The following is a 21245-nucleotide window of genomic DNA, read 5'->3' as shown; positions in this document are numbered from 1 at the left end:
TTTCCTCTGAAATTTCTCCTTCCATTTTGCTGTACCAAGAATTTACTTATATATATATATATATATATATATATATATATATATATATATATATATATATATAAGATTTTAGTCATTCAATGAATTTAAAAATTTATGGCGTGAAAGGGTTAAATTTCAAATCAAATTTAGTCATTCAATAAATATCGTGCAATTTTTATTTATATATATATATAATTGAAAATATATATAAGTATACATATATATATATATACAGAGAGAGAGAGAGAGAGAGAGAAATCAATAAAGAATGAAAATGAGGATATCAAAATATATACTAATATATATAGAGAGAGAGATGTATATATTTATCCAATAAGGGTGATACATGAGTTAGGCATGTAAGGTAAGTGAGAACTCTTTATACCACGGTATTTCGAAGCCTAATGCTTCTCATAAGAAGAGGAGAGAAGATACTAGGCAACATAATAGGGATGCGACGTCGAGCGATAGTTACATAAGGAGCGAAATAATTGTGCCATGAGATATATAATATCGAGACTGGTTTGGGTCGAACTAAGATATCTGTGATATAGGAGGAGGAGTATAGCTTTTATTATATAAAGAAGGCAAGTGTATAGCATATCTGCCAAGGTGGGTTTAATACACGTGTACAATATGTCTGATTAAACTCTCGAGGAGAATATAGGATAAGTTTATTGAAAGAGGATGTTCATTTAATCATATATATTAATGGGTTATACCTATGAAAGGGGGTTACTTAAAATAGGGGTTTATGCTATGTCAGTATATTTTAGAATGGGTAGCTAAAATTATAACAGTACCTAAATGAAATATAAATTACTAGGAATAATAATGTAAGAAAATTAATGTGATGTTCACACTTTCTGCCTCTGTGTTGCAGAACCTGTTTGTTCTTTTTCCAAGTATGCTCTAAATGAGAGAAGTTGATGGATAATGTCTGCAATTATGTTTTTGGGAACATGTACCAGAAAGAATGGTTAGAAATATTTCATGCACTATCGACTATAACTATGCAATTTCTACAAGTACCTACCTAGAAAAAGGAGCTATTTAAGCTGACATAATGATACGATAGCAGGAGAGAAAAACAGTAATCTTAGTCGAAGTTATTGATTCAATTATGCTAGATTAAACAGAGCTAAAGCGGAAAAGATAACGAAATACCAAGGTTTTATGTACGACATAAAAAGAGACTGGAATATTCAGAAGTTTTGCATCATTCAAGTAATTACAGGATGTCAAAAATTACTTGACAAATGTATCCGATGACCTAAGTGCGGGAGTTATTAAGAAAGCGGTTAGAATCGCTCAGCTGGGATGTAAGAGATAGCGGTTGATTCCCCGGCATCCGGTAGGATGTCCTATTTTTACTGTTTAGAATAAGATAAATGTATTAAATACACACGCATACAAAACACGCACACACACGCACACGCACACACACACACACACACACACATATATATATATATATATATATATATATATATATATATATTCCTAAAGATATCACGTTAAAAGGAATAGACACACAGGTATTTACGTATTTTCGAAAAGTTGGTCTTTTATTTGTAACCACTTGCATACAAATTTTTCAGCTCCTGGTGTTAACATACAAGTATATAACAGTTCACCAATTATAATTTTGCAGAACTGGGCTTCAGCGCGTACAAAGAATTTATGTTTCCACTTACACAACCCACACAGTACAGCGGGTAGTCATTTCTTTTTTTCGACCACAAATACGTGAATTGTATATAAATTATCAAACGGATGTTTATGCATTTTAGATTAAACACACTTGCCTCATAAAGCAATAATCTCTCCAATTCTAGAGAAGTGGGTATCCGGGATTTCTATTCTTTCTATTGCACATGCAATGAAAAGAACTTCATGTTTTTTATTCATTTGTAATTATTATCCCAAATCGGTAAATGACATTTTTTTTACATAGGCATCACCACATTATCAAGGCCAAGAGGCCACTCAAGGATAAGGGTTAAAGAGTGTACAGTAGAAATTGGACAATATAGTAATCATTAGTAATGAAAATTTGGTAAATTTGATAACTTATATGGAACGGCTCATCAAGAACTTATTTACTTTAGACTTGAACACAACCATATTGTAGTCAGCCGGAAAGCAGGAAAACGGAAGACAATTCCACAGGCGTGCAGTTCTAAGAAAGAAGCTTTGTTCATGGAATCTACGTTTAGGTTTAGGCACAGATAAAGAGTGGGGGAAATTATTGATAGTGTTTACAGCTAGACGAGTGTTTCTTGTGAAAGTTTGGCGAGGGGGGACCATTGATTGAAGCTCAGTTGAACACTTTCCATGAAAATAACGATCCATCAGAGACAAACTCGCAACATCTCTTCTGTGAGATAGAGGTTGCAAAGAGGAGAAAAGGACATCTCCTACGAGGCTACGAAGTCTATTTTGAACTCTAGCAAGGCAGGACAAGTCCTTTCTAGCAGCTCCTGCCCAGATGTGGCAACAGTATTCCATCCTTGGACGTACCTGGCTCTTATATAGATAGAGAATCGCATCAGCAGTGAGATATCTGCCGGATCGATAGAAAGATCCCACCATTTTTCCAGCGGCCTTGGCAACAGATTTGATGTACGTGTAAAGACATATAAAGTATCTATCTATCTATCTATCGATCGATCTATCTATCTATCTATATATATATATATATATATATATATATATATATATATATATATATATAAACTTAGCTTTAATTTGGAGAAAAAAGAATTCCAATAGAGCTCCATATTATAAAGAAAAAAAATTTAAAAATAAGAGCGTAATGTTTATATTTTTATTTTCGGATAAGATATCGGTAGATAAGCTATATATATATATATATATATATATATATATATATATATATATATATATATATATATATATATATATAACTAAGTTGCTCAGAAATCCATACAGATGATTTGTTAATAATGGTGTAGAACCAACCATACTTTTTGGTATGACTGCTAAACTCCGTTGGTGGAGATAACTGCCACAGGACAGAGTATACAGTAGATCGCAGGTTTTGGCATCAGAGTTTCCTTCTGCTAGATGCATGTCTTTATGAATACTGGGGGTGCATCACTCCCAGTGAATTACTGAACCTCCAGATACCGAACTGAAAATTTCTAAGACGCGGCGCGGTGCATACAGCGCCTTGCCTTCCAAAATGTTCACATAACCGGTACTGGACAGGCTGAAACTTGCTTAACGTCGGTAATCTTTCGAGAGATGGTGTACTATCGTGACTGTGCTGTATATATATATATATATATATATATATATATATATATATATATATATATATATATATATATATATATCGTGACACCCCGCACTGATGATTCCCAAAAGGATGAAACACTAGTGTAGGTATTTAATAATTATTATAGTAAATAATTATATATATATATATATATATACATATACATATATATATATATATATATATATATATATATATATATAAACTATGTTATCGTTTTTTTTAATACGTAATAGATAATTTCTTCATCTTTGACTTGATGCCTGTTTCTTTTTCTCATCTTTTTCCCCTTTTTATTCGTCAGCTATTATTCAAAAGGCTATCGATTTGCTGTGAAATAAAGTGGTCGCGTTCATTTCTGTGAGGCTATTCATGAAACAAAGAAACTATTCATTCTAAAAAAAAAAGGACGCCATTGGTTGAGAACGACCGTTGGTCATCTTGAATGGCAAGATCAACACGAAGTGTTAAAGGTGATTCGAGTGTTTCAAAAGCGAGCTTCTTAACAATACCTTTGAGGTAGGAACGAATTCTGATTTGATTCTTTTTCGGTTCAGACTTTCTGTTCATTCACGTCGTAGTTGGGTCGATGACACCATTTTCGATTTGCATTTTTAAGACGGCATCTCTCTCATATGTATATTGTTAGTCTAGAAGGAATATATTGAAATTCTGACATATCTTTTTCTCTCAAATACGTCTTTCAAAAATAGGCTAGCAAACAATTTCACACCCCTAAAATTATCTCCTCCCACGTCACTACATACACCGTCCATGTTTCATACAGTTCTAATGGCTTTAAAAACACCGGGTTATCCTTAGTAAATAACGAACACTTGTAAATAACCATGGATATAAGTTCAACTGTCTAAAAACACTACTTTTTTCCGGAAAAGGACTGATCTAGTCTAGTGATAATGGTGTTACAAGATTCAACATAACTTAAAGGTTCACTATTCTTCGTATAAGCCAAGTTTGGGTTAGTCATGTCGAGAGAACTTATTTCGGCGTCGAATAGTATATATATATATTTTTTTTAATATTTGGTCATTGTTTACTTGTAGGGGGAAGTATATTTGCACCAGATCTTCCTGAAAAATATCTGCATAGATAAATGTTAAAGACTCGATACTGATGTCCATTAGGATTTAAATTCCTTCCTAGTGTAGAGGAAACATTCTAACTCTCTCCATTCATTCATACATATAGGTCCTGGATATGACCTTAAACTATATCCGATGCTGAGGCCCCAACTTGCGGGCTTTGGGGAGTGTGGGGCCACCCTTTAATTGCCATTGCTCCCAGGTACACTCTGACCCGGAGTCGTAGTACCTATTAGGGTTCTAACTATGGGCTGAATAGAAACTGGCTTAAAAAAGCAAATATTAAAAATTGTTCTTCAAAATCACTGGATTCGGCATTAAATAACCTGAAAAGGGTTGATATGCCGTAAAACAAAATCAACCAACCAACATACATATATATATATATATATATATATATATATATATATATATGGTAAAACTGGTAATTAGTAAAAACCTGAGGAGAGTGCTCAATACTATTGCAGAACAAATATGTGTTTTATTTTTTTATTACCGTTTTATCTGTTTGGTTACATATGTTTCGGATGTTGGACCGTGTTTACGATCTAACAGCCTCGTCATATATATATATATATATATATATATATATATATATATATATGTGTGTGTGTGTGTGTGTGTGTGAGATGCGCGCGCGTGTGTGTGATGCGCGCGCGCGTGTGTGTGTGTGTGTGTGTGTGTGTGTGTGTGTGTGTGTGTGTGTGTGTGTGTGTGTGTGTGTGTGTGAAGAAAGACCCATCTTGATTATTCTCAACATTTAGCTCTTGTAATTTATTCCCTTGCAGGTGATCGACTAATTTATGTTGGAAAAACATGTTTCGTTTAATATACCAGTTATGTCTGAGTTCAGATCTATATCTACAAATTGCCGAGGCGTATTCAGAAAGAAGGAATAACCCTTGAAATATATGATATCGACACTGAAATCTTATCGATGCAGCGGATGAGAGGTTAGATTTCGACTGAAAGGAACTTATTTCAACCCGCTTGAAGTATTATACGAATAGATGTCATTCTTTTACGGGCACTGTAGATATTGAAGTATGAATGTAAGAAGTTTTTAGATATTCTCGCTCTAAAGAAGACGGATATAAAATCCATATTAAAACTGAGAGTGTTCTGTCTGTATTCCGATCATTTATTACCTACAGATATACACGCGATAATTATATATAATCTGGAATGGCTATTCTTGTAGATACAATTGTAATATGGTAACAGTATTGCCGATATGACTGATTGTACAACAACGACGAAAATTAAAAATAACACACATTTTGAGCTCCAATCTAAATAAGGATATCGCGTTGAAGTGGGCATCTTATATTTGATGTTTTATATGTCGCAATTCTATTTTTATTGCTATTATTGCTGCTACATAATAAGCACTAATAATCATAGATAATATTAAAGTTTCTCGCCAATAGGTTGTTTGCGATACTCCTATTACTACTGCTATTATTACTACTACACATATTACTATTAATAATGATAATACTCAAATGTAGACACACTGTATTTATAAGAAATTTTATTTGGATGAAAATGTATCCTTTGTAAAAAAATGCACCAGTGTTTATCGAAATTAAAGTGGAAGACATAATCAAACATCACTATGCCATTTTTACATTAGACTTCGAAAATACAGATGTTTTAATTATATATATATATATATATATATATATATATATATATATATATATATATATAAAGAAAGGTGTGTGTGTGCGTGCGTGTGTGTGGGGGGTGAAAATTGTAGAAATAATATTCTAACGTGATGGAGAGATGAAAAAATAACAAACAAAGATTATATGTTCATCAACGGTTCTGTTCTTATTTTAAGACTTTGTCGGGATAATGAATTTGAAGAATTAAAACACCAGTGTTAAAAAACGTAGTTGTTAATTGGATGTCATTGTTGAATTTCAGAATGAAAAATAACGTTAGCATTCTACATGTGTATAGCATTTATAATATGGAGCTAGTGAGACTTTTTAAACGATATATAGATGTCAGAAGTTTTATAAGATATGCAATTTCTTTTTGCAATGAATAATAGAAATTCGAAATGTTGGCGGTGTATTTAAAATGAAATGAGTTTTTCTTTAATTTTATTCATTCATTGACTGATTATTTATTTTCTGATCCATATCATTGTCTGCGGTGTACGCAAGTTAACCTTTGTCGAAATTTACTTTCTGTTTATTTATTGTAAGATTATTGATCAAAAGAGATAAATTGTAGATGGCACTGCACTGTTTAGCCGTTGACTTGCGGATGAATTCTTAATGAGCGCTGATTTAGGAAGTCTTCGCCGGGATTCGTATAAAATATCATCATAGTATATATATATATATATATATATATATATATATATATATATATATATATATATATATATATATATATATATAAGTTAGCAGAAGGAAAAAAAGGGGGGAGATAAAACGAACAGAAGTCTTACCGTGTGTCGGGCGAGGTTGGGCGAAAGAGAGTGAGAGAGAGAAACCAAGATGGCGCCCATAGTTTTAAAAGGCATGCTGTGGTGGAAATCACGCGAAATCACGCGGGAGACATGTATAAAAGGAGTTGACAGGTTAGGTCGGGGAGAGGTAGAGTGACGAAGGTTGGTGACAGTGGCGATTTCAGACACGGTGGCTGTTGGTTTGCAAAGACGAATTCCTTTTTCTTTTTTTTCTTTTTTTTTTGTCCTAAACCAAGAAGATTTCAAGCTATTTCAGAAATGGCTTTCGGCCTGAACAACATCATAAAGCCGTTCAGTTGCGAAGGCGATGTGGTGGCTTGGTTAAAGAAAGTGGACCTAGTGGCAAAGCTCCAAAAGATAGGCGACGTAGCCACAGTGATACCGGTGTTCCTGGAGGGTTACGCGCTAGCCCTATATTTCGAGCTGAGCTCCCGTGATCATGAGGATGATGAGACGATCATAGCCAGATTGATCCAGGCATTTGCAGAAGAGCCGTTTGAGACGTACAACAAATTAAAAGAGAAGAGGTGGATGGGAGATGAAAGTGAAGTCGAAATATGGTGGAACTAGCAGAAATTCGGAGACAGGTAGCGAATCACGTAGCAAAGATGGCATTCGTTACCGAGTTCTCGGAGGAGATTTCCAAGAGGCTTCAGCAGGTCCCAGTTATCGAGACTTTGGAGGTGAGTGATCTGCTCCCACCTACAAGAATGTTAGTGAGAAGTCAACCCTCTGGGGCCGTAGGAACTCTAGCAACAGCACGGAAGACGCATATTTTGAATGCGGTTGTTCACACCTGCGGAGACTGCAGGAAGTTGTTGGAAAGGATGATGTGCTACAGGTGTTACCAGAGTGGTCACATGGTCGTTAACTGCAAGAATTCGGAAAACTGTCAAGGAGAGCTGAAGTGCCAGCAGCTACCCCGATTTGGAAATAATGGCCCGCTCGCAGCAGATGCCCAAGCGTGAAATCGTGGTGGAAAGACAAGAAGCTGTGGCCCTGATCGGCACTGGCTGTACCACTACCATGGTGCACACTAGCCTTGTCACAGGATGGAGAGGGAAAGACGGCCGCCACAGTAGATGAGGGATTACGAACTGTGATCTAGAGATTAGAGAGGCATGTTGTTTAAAGTAAGCAGAAGAGGAAAAAGGGGGAAAAGATCACACGAACAGAAATCTTACCGCGTGTGTCGGGCGAAGTTGGGCGAAAGAGAGAGAAAAATCAAGATGGCGCCTACAGTTTTAAAAGATGTACTGTGGTGGATGTCACGCGAAATCACACGAAATCACGCGGGAGGCATGTATAAAACGAGTGGACAGGCTAAGTGGGGAAAAGTTAGAGTGATGAACGTTGCTGACAGTGGTGATCTCGAACTGTTGGCTTGCAAAGATGAATTCCTTTTCCTTTTTTTAAGTTAAAAAATATTTTTTTTTACACAGCGATCACCACTTATCAAGGCCCGGAAGCCACTCAGGGATAAGGGTTATTGCAAGTACATTACGTTAGTGTGGAGATTTTAAGAAGTGTTTACTTAAGGGGCGGTTCATTAGGAATTTGTTCACATTGGACTTGAAGACATCCAAGTTGTAGTCCGGTGGGAAGCAGGCAGACGGAATAGAGTTCCACAGGCGTGCAGTTCTAAGAAAGAAGCTTTGTTCATGGAATCCGCGTTTTGATTTAGGCACAGATATAGAGTGGGGGAAATTTTTTACAGTGGATTCAGCTAGACGGGTGTTTTTCGTGAAAGATTGGCGAGGGGGGACCAGAGATTGGAGTTCAGACGAGCACCTGCCATGGAAATAACGATAAACTAAGAACACTTCAATATATATATATATATATATATATATATATATATATATATATATATATATATATATATATATATATATATATATATATATAATCATGAAGTTTTACATAACATAATCGTGTTATTGTACGATTGTTTTGGAAATTATATCCTTTTATTCATGCAATATTTAAAAACAAAACCATCGAGAAATAAGTAAAATATTTCCGGATATGGTCTCCTCATCAGCATAAGTATGTAAAATATTTCTCGCTTCTATTTATGCAGCTGGGAGACTATATCCAAAAATAATTTACTTATTTCCCGATAGTCTTTTTGTAAATATAGAAAGGATATAGTTTCCGAAACGATCGTACATATAAACATTATTTTGTTATGCTTCTTCCTATTAAAACTTGATTGAAAATTTCACACACTTTTCATACACACACACACGCGCGAGCACATAAACACACAAATACACACACAAACATATATATATATATATATATATATATATATATATATATATTTCTTACTTTATTACTGCCCAAATATTTGGTCACACTTTCAAATCAAACAGTGCATGAGAGAGTAACAGGGGGGAAATATAAAAACACGTTTAAGTATTTATAGAGGAATACCATCCTTACTCGAAGCAAATTCAAATTTTGTAAGAACACCAAAGCATTGTTGGCAAATGGAAACCATAGATAAACAAAGTTAAATTCAAGACAAAATATTTTAAATATCGATAAAAATAATTACAAAATAATCACAATACCGAAATTGGAATTGGTAAAATTAAACCTAAATTAGATTAATTTAAAAAAATGTTCATCCTGGGATCGAGCACAGTTCTACGAGTTAAATATTAAAAATAGTACATTTGTTAAAAAATTACATCTGATATGTAAAAAAAATAGTTTTTATCTAATAATCCAAACACATGTGAAAACGCACACATACACACTGATATAATATAATATTATATTATCTCTTCTCTTCTATCTATATAAATAAAATGAACTCATTTTTCCCGTCTGATTTTGACATTAATAGGATTAAAAATCAAGATATTTCATGCAAATATAATATGCACAAACGGCAGAACAATATCTGAGGTGTGTTATAGGCTTATTATTTCTCAAATTCCTCGATAATCTTAGATTTCTATACTTTTTCTGCTGAGAAGTCACGGCCAAAATCGGTTAAGATCAATGGAAGTGGTAAAATATTTTCTGTCTAATATATTCCTCCTCCCCCTGCCACCACCTAAAACCGTTTGGGGATCGTTCACAAGGAACAGTTGAGAAGAGAACACCGGTTTGGCTTCGTAGTTCTTTCATATGAAGTTATTTAAAATCACTAAACTAAGCTGCAGTGCTCTGTGGCGTAGTGGTTAGCGTGCTGGACAATTCACATTATATTTTCACGTTCGCGCCGACCTACCGTAGTCGTTTTTTTTTTTTTCCTAAACAACTGGAATGGACTTTTCTTGGTGGCCGAACTGTTAACGTTGCAGATGTTTGTTTTTTTGTTTTTTTTTCACACTTTATTTTCCTACTTTTACTCATGACTCCGGGTTTGATCCTTCCTACTTACCTACCATAACATTTTTTAAACCCCCCCGTCCCGGAAACAAACACTCGGGCAACGCCGGGTACCCCCGCTAGTACATATATATATATATATATATATATATATATATATATATTGCAATTAGGAAGGGAATGAATCTTACTTTCCGAGCTGTTGGAAAACTGCTTCTGTAGTACCAGTATTCAAGAATTCTGGCGAAAGAACTGACCCATTAAATTATCGCCCTATTAGCCTCCTCCCACTTTTTGCCAAAATATTTGAGACCTTAATATACCATGCTCTAGTCCAGCACCTTACAGATGCTAAACTTCTGACCGACCATCAATATGGATTTAGACAAGCCCGTTCCACGGCAGACATCCTAACTGTAATCTCTGAACGCATATACCATTCACTGGACAAAGCGGGAGAGGGCAGAGCGGTAGCTCTAGATATATCTAAGGCTTTTGACAGGGTATGGCATGAGGGTCTCCTCAGGAAGATTAGATCTTACGGTATCACTGGTAGAATACTTAACATAATAAAATCCTTCTTAGATAAGAGAAAAATCCATGTTGTCCTCGACGGTCGTACATCTAAACAATATGATATAAGTGCGGGAGTGCCCCAGGGATCTATCCTTTGACCTCTGCTGTTCCTGATATTCATAAATGACCCCCCCCCCGCCAAAATTGCCTCTGAGATGGGTATATATGCTGATGACACCACACTCTATAGCAGGCACGAGAGGAAAACAAATGAACATATATCTAAAGTAATGGCAGAAACACTAGAGGATGACCTCCAATCAGTAGTGGAATGGGGACAAAAATGGATGGTAACGTTCAATGCCACCAAGACAAAACTGGTTTCATTCAATAATTACAAGAAACCTTCTCTACCACCTATAGCAATGGCCAACGACTCTTTATCTGAGAGTACGTCTCTCAAGCTCCTTGGCCTAACGTTCACAGGAAACATGAGTTGGAACAATTACATCGAGGGCATTGCCAGGGCCGCTGCAAGGAAGGTGGGCTCTCTCTACCGTGCTAGAAAACTTCTAACATCCGAAAGTATCCTGTACCTCTATAAGGCCACTATTCGCCCATGTATGGAGTATTGCTGTCATATTTGGGCCGGTGCATCGGCTACTAGTCTCTCGCTTCTTGACAGGGTTCAAAAGAAAGTCGCAAATCTGATAGGCCCTAAACTGGCATCTAACCTTCAGCCTCTGTCCCATCGTCGAAACGTTGCATCCCTCTGCCTGTTCTACAAGTATTATAATGGTGAATGCTCTGAAGAACTGCAAGCACTTGTGCCCCCACAACGTGAACACCCTCGACAGACCCGACAAGCTGCAAAATCCCACCCCACACTGTAGAGATCCCTAGATGTAAAAGATCTTTCTACTCTAGTAGTTTCTTCCCCAGAACAGCTAGACTTTTGAATTCCATTCCAGGTAACTGCTTCCCCAACTGTACTGACATGCATAAGTTCAAGTGCAACGTGAACCAACATCTCGCTGCCCTAATCCCTACATAGTACCGCAGTAGATGTTTCCCCTGATAGTAGCCCCCTACACCAAAGTAGCAATGTGCCTTGTTTGAGGTGAAAATGTAATAAATAAAAAAAAAAGCCTTTTATGATTCATCATTAAAAGTTAATTTATATACATATATATATATATATATATATATATATATATATATATATATATATTCCTTTAATCTTCTCTCCTAAAGGGGGGAAAATGGGGGAGCAGGAGAGGAAAGAAAGAGAAATAGGGAGAAAACTGACCGGTTTCGACCCTCGCTTCTCAAAGCTGTATCGAGGGAATTTTTAAAACAAAGAATGAAAAAGCGATTAAAATTGCGTTTTATTTTAAAAAAATGGGGAGAAAAAAAGTGGGAAAACGATTAAAATAAAACAGCGTTATGGTCGAATACCCTAGAGATTAATCACGTTCAAACCCAGGAGGCCTTTCTTTCGCTTGCAAAGGAAAAGTTTTCTAAGTCGAAGGTGAATAGTTTCCAAGTCTTATGGTGATATAGGGAATGAGCACGACTAAGAATAGAAAGAGTCCGTGCTAAAGTTCGTTGCACAAGACGGGATTTTAAGTAAATGATCAGTAATTGTGGACCCGTATGTGTTAATAACTCCGTTCATTGCATGGTAGGTTCAATTCCTAATTTTACTGGGTACATGTTGTTGGATTCTCTCATCTAATCTTAATGTCGTTCGACCCAAGTAGTTGGCACCGCAACTACATTCAAAATTGTAAATAACCTTACTATTATGGCGGGGGTACAACGTCTTTTCGAGAAGATGGTAATAAAGTTCTCGTAGAGAAAAGAACACGCACATTGGCAGCAAAATAACATGCATGAACTGCTGAACTTATTTGTTTGGCAAATTTCTCACTTACTGTACCCAATCAAGGCAAACAAAGATAAATTGGACATTTAATTCGAGAGAATTCAGCCAATTTCTTTTGAATAACTGACCTAATCACGTCTAGTGGGTACCCGTTTTTGGATAAAGTATCCGTAATTGTTTCCAATTCCTCATCTAATTTTAACTTGGAACAAACCATAAGGGCACGATGTGTAAGGGTCCAAATTAGATTTATCTTACGTTTTTTAGGGCAAAATGAATCCCAACGGGTGTACAAGCCTGTAAATATTGGTTTGCGGTATATAGATGGTAACTAGATGGCGTTTTTGTTACCAATACATCAAGGAAAGCTATGGATAAATTGCACTCTCCCTCATAGGTGTACTTTAACGCGGGATGCATTCCATTGAGTAAGGAGAAAAAGGTGTTTGCTTCCGTTTGGTTATTAAATAAACAGAATGTGTCGCCAACATATAGAAAGTACACTAATGGTTTTATGGGTCCAGATAGTAAAAGATCTTCATAGAACCCCACAAAAATATTCGCCATAGTAGGTCTAAGTACTGGCCCCATGGCCACGCTATCTTTTTGCCGATATACCATATTGTGGAAACTAAATTCCACAGAGGTGGTGGCAAATCTCATAAGTTCAATAAAAATGTTTTCAGGAAAATGAGTAGGTGATATCCGGCCCCGATATAAAAAATCTGCACAGATATCTATAGTTTCCAAAACAGGGACACAAGTAAAAAGATTGCTAATGTCATAAGAGCACAGAAATCTATTAACAATCTTGGACTTTTTAATAAAATCAGCAAAATAAAATGAATCTTTAAGAGAATATTTACTATAATGTTGTAAAATAGGTTGTAAAATGTCAAAAATCTATTTTGAGACATTGTGCTGCATTTACCCTACCATGGACAGAATGGGCCTTAATGGGATATATATATATATATATATATATATATATATATATATATATATAAGTGTAAGTGTATCTGTGTGTGTACATTTCCCTACGCAATAACTCTATCAATTTTAAGTCTACAGACTTAAAATTTGATATAGAGGGTACTGAGATTTGGTAAAATCGATGTGATTGGTTTTCGGCCAGAAATTTGGCGAGTAAGATGTAAAAGTTAAATGATTTGACCTTTAAGAACTCTACCAAACTGCTCCGACAATTTTCGGTCGAAAAGCTTGAAATTTTAGATATAGGTTCCTCTGGCATGGATCTAACTTAATAACTCGATTTGAGCCCAAAACTATAAATTTTAAGGGGCCATACGCAGGGTCAAAGTTAAAAAAAATTAACCCTTTTTTTGTTTTTGCTCAGCATACACCTCCAAAGACACGGGCAACGCCGGGCTGAAATGCTAGTATATATATATATATATATATATATATATATATATATATATATATATATATATATATATATATATATATATATATATATATATTAAAAGTGAGTGTTGTGTAGTTCCAACGAGAGAAAAAATGTATATTTAAAAGAGTGTAGACATCAACAATTGTGGTTTTTTTTTTAAGGTTTTCATCATATTTTTATTTTAAAATATTTTTATAACGCGTTTCAAGCTTGGGGTGTGCTCTCTTCAGATATTTTCGTAAAAAGTTTTTCTTTAAAATGGGAGTTTGTGGATATGCCTCCGCTGATATTAAATATGTTTTTCATAGTGGTGCGATGCGTGTGTTCAGTGTTTAGACGTTCTATCTCCAACTTTAAGTGTTTCACTGTGACCGGTCAAAGTTAGTTTCAAAGAGTGTTTTTTAGTCCATATGGTGAAGGTTTTTATGGCTTCTTTAGGGTTCTTTTTTAAAAACTTTCTTTCCCCATGTATAGCATACACTCACACACAATCCCATACGCATACATATATATTCATGTACACGTACACATGCACACGCACACAGGCACACACACATACACACACGTACATACATAGAAATATATGTAGGAGCATACATATATACACACATATACATACCCACCTACACACTCACACACGTACTCGCATACATCCACCGCTAACAATTATTTTTATTTTTTTATTTTTTATTTTATATATATATATATATATATATATATATATATTTATATATATATATATACACTTTTTCCTACCAAAACACGCATGTATATATGCGCTTAATCATTCAGACATATGTACACGCACCCACACACACACACAAGTAAGATGGAGAATAATAGGTAGAAGATATATATACACACACATACACGCACATACACACATATATGTACACACATATATGTATGTGCACATACACTCACAAACATCCACATACTATGTAGGCACATACACATACACACACACATGCACACACACAGACATATGCAGGGGCTCACACATACGCGTATATCCATATTCACACGAACACATTTACCCACTCATACATGTGCATACATATGTATATATACATACATACACACACATACATACGGATGTGTATACACTCATCCACCCATATATATATATATATATATATATATATATATGGGCACATGCACTCACAATCCCACACACACATACATATTCATACATCCCACCTTATGTATATATTGGTTGAAGTTTCCTTTCCAATCCATGCACATATGCATACATGGATTCGGTCACCCAAACATAAGTGCACGTATACATACAAACAAGATGTAGCATAGATAACAGATGATATATAATTATACACACACGCATACACAATCATATGTGTACACCCACGCACATACACATATACACACGCACACACGCGCGCACACACACATGCATACGTTTAATTTCTAGTTGTTTGTTTAGTTAAGAGAAATGGTACTGTACTGGGTATGGGCGCGCGCACCCGCGAAAGTGTGCGTGTGCCTTATTGTGCTTTTTTGTTGTTTCGTGTGTGAGGGTGCACACCTACCCAAGCATGCATGCGTGTAAGTGTATTTTGTGTTTTGCCTATTTATGTGTATAATTATGGAGAGACGTTCAAGGCGGGGTTAAACTTTGTTATGAAATTTTTTCTTGAGTTAGCAAGTAGAAGTAGTTGTCAGTTTGGAAGATGGGCATTATCTCGAATCTGCCTCCACTGCATGCGTGTATATGTTGTGATACATGTAGGTGTCTATTTTCCGCGATTTTGATGTTGGATCGGTGTAGGGCTACTCTATTACTAAGGTTTTTTGTAGCGCCTATGTAGGATTTATCGCATGCTGGACATTTTATTACATAGATTACGTTTTTTGAGGTGCAATCTAGTTTTTTTTTAATTTTGAATGTTTGTATGGGGTTCGCAAATGTGTATGTGTTTCCCCTCTAATATTATGTTGCCGACTCCACATCGTTGTTTGTTGCATTTTGTGACTCCTTTTGTTGCGTCTTGATTGAGTTTGGATGAGGTAAGAATGCGTTTTAGGTTTTTGGGTTGGCGTTTGCTTTTTATTATTTTTGTTGTTTTAAGGAAATTGTTTAGTTTGCTGTTTTGGTTAAGTAGGACGAGGTTTTTCGTTATCTCTGTGAAAAGTTCAGGGTTGTTTGCGTTGTGTGTGGAGACGTATGTTAGGATTTGTTCTTTGTTTCGTTCTTTAGGGGTTCTCAAATCTTCTACTGGTATATTTGTCGCAAGTTGGATCCCTTTGTCTATAAGTTGTGATGGGTATTTTCTTTTTCTTAAATTTATTCGTAGTTCCTTGAGTCGGATTTTTCGAAGGTTATTGTCCGTGATTATGGTGCAGATTCTACGTGCTAGAGTGTAGGGAATTGATTTTATGCAGCTTTTAGGGTGGTGACTTTTAAAGTGTAGGTATTGTTGGGTGTCTGTAGGTTTGCGGTAAATGTCTGTGATAATGTTATTGTCTTTAATCTTTATCAGTATGTCTAGGAAAGGTAATTCTGTAGAGCTTTGTTCTATGGTGAATTTAATTTTTGGGTGTAGGTTCTGGAGTATGGTGTGTAAGTCTGTGATGTCCCCCCATGTGGGTTTCCATAGGATGAAGCAGTCATCTAAGTACCTTTTCCATGATTCTACAAACAGTATTTTAGTTCTGTGGCCAAATTTTTGTTCTATTTTTTTATATAGGGTTTCTTCTAGGTAGGCTAATGTAAGGGTTGCGTAAGTCGGTGCCATTTTCGTTCCCATTGCTGTACCTAGTGTTTGGATGTAGTTGGTATTGTTGAATTCGAAGGAATTATTATTTAGAATTATGTCTATACTATCGATAATGAATTGCTTTGTGAATCTGGGATGTAGTGTTTGTGCGTGTCTGTTGATCCAAAATAGTATTGCTTCTTTTCCTAATTCATGGGGTATATTACTATATAAACTACTAACGTCAAATGTAACTAATAGTGTCCCGTTTTCTACTGTATGTGGTAAGGTAGTGAGAAAATGGATGTCGTCCCTTATGTAGCTCTTAACTTGATCTGTGAAAGGTTGTAATAAGATGTCTATTAAGTTGCTAAGTCTGCTTGTCGGACAGGCTGGTCCTGCTACAATGGGTCTAAATGTAAGGTCGCTAGGGTTTGGAGCGCTAATATATTCTGAGTTTTGTGTATCGATGGCAAGTTTTATTGTGCCAGATTTGTGTATTTTAGGCAATCCGTAGAAGTTGTTGGTCTTTGTAATGAAATTTGTGAGGAAGTCCTTTTCTTTCTTTTTTAATATTTTGTTGTGTGTTGTACAAAGTTTTGTGATTTTTGGGATGGTAGTGTTATCTATGTTGGTACTAATGGGTTTATAGTAGTGTTTGTCATCCAGTAATTCTGTAATTTTTGTTTCATAATACGTTCTGTCCATGATTACTACGGCACTGCCTTTGTCTGCTTCTTTTATTATTATGTCATTATTATTACGGATCTTTTCGAGTGCTTGTTTTTGCTTATGTGTGAGGTTGCTTGTGGTTTTGTGTTTTTTTTTTGGAGGTTAAGGTTCCAGAGATTTTCGAAGTAGCTGTTTAGTTCTTTTGTGTTGTTCTGTTTATTAGGGAAATATGTTGATTTGTTTTTTACTAAAGAATCATCTTTGTCCCCTTTGTTATCTAGTGTTTCTATTAGTCTAAAGTTCCGTTTGAATTCTTTAAGGTCCTTTTTTAGTTCTGCTATATTGCTTTTAGGGGTGGGGCAGAATTTGAGGCACAGCTTCAGTATTTCTATTTCGTTCTTTGATAAGGAGTATGTGGATAAATTTATGATTTTGGGTCTAATTTTTTCTAACCTGGAATTGTTGTTCCCTGGGGGCTTCCTAAAAAATGCTGGGAGTTGTTTGTTTCCTTGTTTCGAGGAGTGGTGTGTTTTAGGGTGGTGTGATGTCTCCTTGTAAAATGAGTGTCGTGTACAATATTGTGAGGGTTCAGTGATAAATGGTTGAATGGGTTGTCGTTATATGTTTTTTGTGTTGGATAGTTGTGTTTCAGTTGGAATTGGTGTTGCTGTTGAGGATACATGCATTGTTGTATAGGGTTGTGTTGTCGGGGTTTGTTGTAGGGGAGGTCTGTTTGTTGGGATTGGTGTTGCATGGGATATTCTGATTGTTCCCGTTGATGGGGGAGGTGCCTTAGGGGTTTGTTTCTTTGTGTGGGATATGAGGGGTGAGAGTTGTAGGTAGTGTTTTGAATTATGTGATGTCTCAGGTAGTTGTGTTGCATTGTGGGGGTGTTTTGGTAGGGGTTGTTTAGTAAAGGTATTTTTTCGTTGTTTGTGTTAGCGATGTAGTGTCTGTGGGAATGGACTTTTGATTGTGTTCGCTGAATTGGGTGGTAATAGTTAGGTTTGTATTGCTTAGGATTGTATATAAGTGGGTATTTTTGTGGAGATGTATTGTGTGGTATGTTGTCCGGTGTGTTGTGTTTGTTAATGGTGCGGGTTCTTGTGTAATTTTGAGGTGTTATTAGTGTGCGTTTTGGCTGGGCCAGTTGTTGGGAATTTGTGTAAGATGTGAATATATTGTGGTTGCTTCTTTGTGTGTAGTTGTATCTGTTGTGTGGATGTGTTTGTGTATGGTGTATGTTTCGTTTCTTACCTTTGTTATGTGATCTCTGTGTTTGCGGATATCGTGTAAGAGTGTTCTGTTCCTGGTTGTCCTTGTATGTGTTTGTCGATTGTTTGCTTTTTTCTTTTTCCGGCAGGTTTTTCAGCCAGGTTATTTTCCGTCCAATGATTTCCCTGGATTTTTCCTCCTCTTTTTTGCATTCAGAATCCCAGAGTTCCAAGAGGGGTTGGTGTGTTTCCTTGGGGCAGAGTTCCGTGATTTTTTTAAATACTTTATTGTCAATTTCTGTGTACTTCTCCGTAGAGTACGGACTGCCTAAAATACACAAATCTGGCACAATAAAACTTGCCATCGATACACAAAACTCAGAATATATTAGCGCTCCAAACCCTAGCGACCTTACATTTAGACCCATTGTAGCAGGACCAGCCTGTCCGACAAGCAGACTTAGCAACTTAATAGACATCTTATTACAACCTTTCACAGATCAAGTTAAGAGCTACATAAGGGACGACATCCATTTTCTCACTACCTTACCACATACAGTAGAAAACGGGACACTATTAGTTACATTTGACGTTAGTAGTTTATATAGTAATATACCCCATGAATTAGGAAAAGAAGCAATACTATTTTGGATCAACAGACACGCACAAACACTACATCCCAGATTCACAAAGCAATTCATTATCGATAGTATAGACATAATTCTAAATAATAATTCCTTCGAATTCAACAATACCAACTACATCCAAACACTAGGTACAGCAATGGGAACGAAAATGGCACCGACTTACGCAACCCTTACATTAGCCTACCTAGAAGAAACCCTATATAAAAAAATAGAACAAAAATTTGGCCACAGCACTAAAATACTGTTTGTAGAATCATGGAAAAGGTACTTAGATGACTGCTTCATCCTATGGAAACCCACATGGGGGGGACATCACAGACTTACACACCATACTCCAGAACCTACACCCAAAAATTAAATTCACCATAGAACAAAGCTCTACAGAATTACCTTTCCTAGACATACTGATAAAGATTAAAGACAATAACATTATCACAGACATTTACCGCAAACCTACAGACACCCAACAATACCTACACTTTAAAAGTCACCACCCTAAAAGCTGCATAAAATCAATTCCCTACACTCTAGCACGTAGAATCTGCACCATAATCACGGACAAGACCCTTCGAAAAATCCGACTCAAGGAACTACGAATAAATTTAAGAAAAAGAAAATACCCATCACAACTTATAGACAAAGGGATCCAACTTGCGACAAATATACCAGTAGAAGATTTGAGAACCCCTAAAGAACGAAACAAAGAACAAATCCTAACATACGTCTCCACACACAACGCAAACGACCCTGAACTTTTCACAGAGATAACGAAAAACCTCGTCCTACTTAACCAAAACAGCAAACTAAACAATTTCCTTAAAACAACAAAAATAATAAAAAGCAAACGCCAACCCAAAAACCTAAAACGCATTCTTACCTCATCCAAACTCAATCAAGACGCAACAAAAGGAGTCACAAAATGCAACAAACAACGATGTGGAGTCGGCAACATAATATTAGAGGGGAAACACATACACATTTGCGAACCCCATACAAACATTCAAAATTAAAAAAAAACTAGATTGCACCTCAAAAAACGTAATCTATGTAATAAAATGTCCAGCATGCGATAAATCCTACATAGGCGCTACAAAAAACCTTAGTAATAGAGTAGCCCTACACCGATCCAACATCAAAATCGCGGAAAATAGACACCTACATGTATCACAACATATACACGCATGCAGTGGAGGCAGATTCGAGATAATGCCCATCTTCCAAACTGACAACTACTTCTACTTGCTAACTCAAGAAAAAAATTTCATAACAAAGTTTAACCCCGCCTTAAACGTCTCTCCATAATTATACACATAAATAGGCAAAACACAAAATACACTTACACGCATGCATGCTTGGGTAGGTGTGCACCCTCACACACGAAACAACAAAAAAGCACAATAAGGCACACGCACACTTTCGCGGGTGCGCGCGCCCATACCCAGTACAGTACCATTTCTCTTAACTAAACAAACAACTAGAAATTAAACGTATGCATGTGTGTGTGCGCGCGTGTGTGCGTGTGTATATGTGTATGTGCGTGGGTGTACACATATGATTGTGTATGCGTGTGTGTATAATTATATATCATCTGTTATCTATGCTACATCTTGTTTGTATGTATACGTGCACTTATGTTTGAGTGACCGAATCCATGTATGCATATGTGCATGGATTGGAAAGGAAACTTCAACCAATATATACATAAGGTGGGATGTATGAATATGTATGTGTGTGTGGGATTGTGAGTGCATGTGCCCATATATATATATATATACATATATGGGTGGATGAGTGTATACACATCCGTATGTATGTGTGTGTATGTATGTATATATACATATGTATGCACATGTATGAGTGGGTAAATGTGTTCGTGTGAATATGGATATACGCGTATGTGTGAGTCCCTGCATATG

This window comes from Euprymna scolopes, chromosome 8 (assembly GCF_053919585.1).
Source record: "Euprymna scolopes isolate OS-2025 chromosome 8, ASM5391958v1, whole genome shotgun sequence".
NCBI lineage: Eukaryota > Metazoa > Mollusca > Cephalopoda > Sepiida > Sepiolidae > Euprymna > Euprymna scolopes.
The sequence above is the reverse complement of the archived record's forward strand: the minus strand, read 5'-3'. Positions refer to the sequence as shown.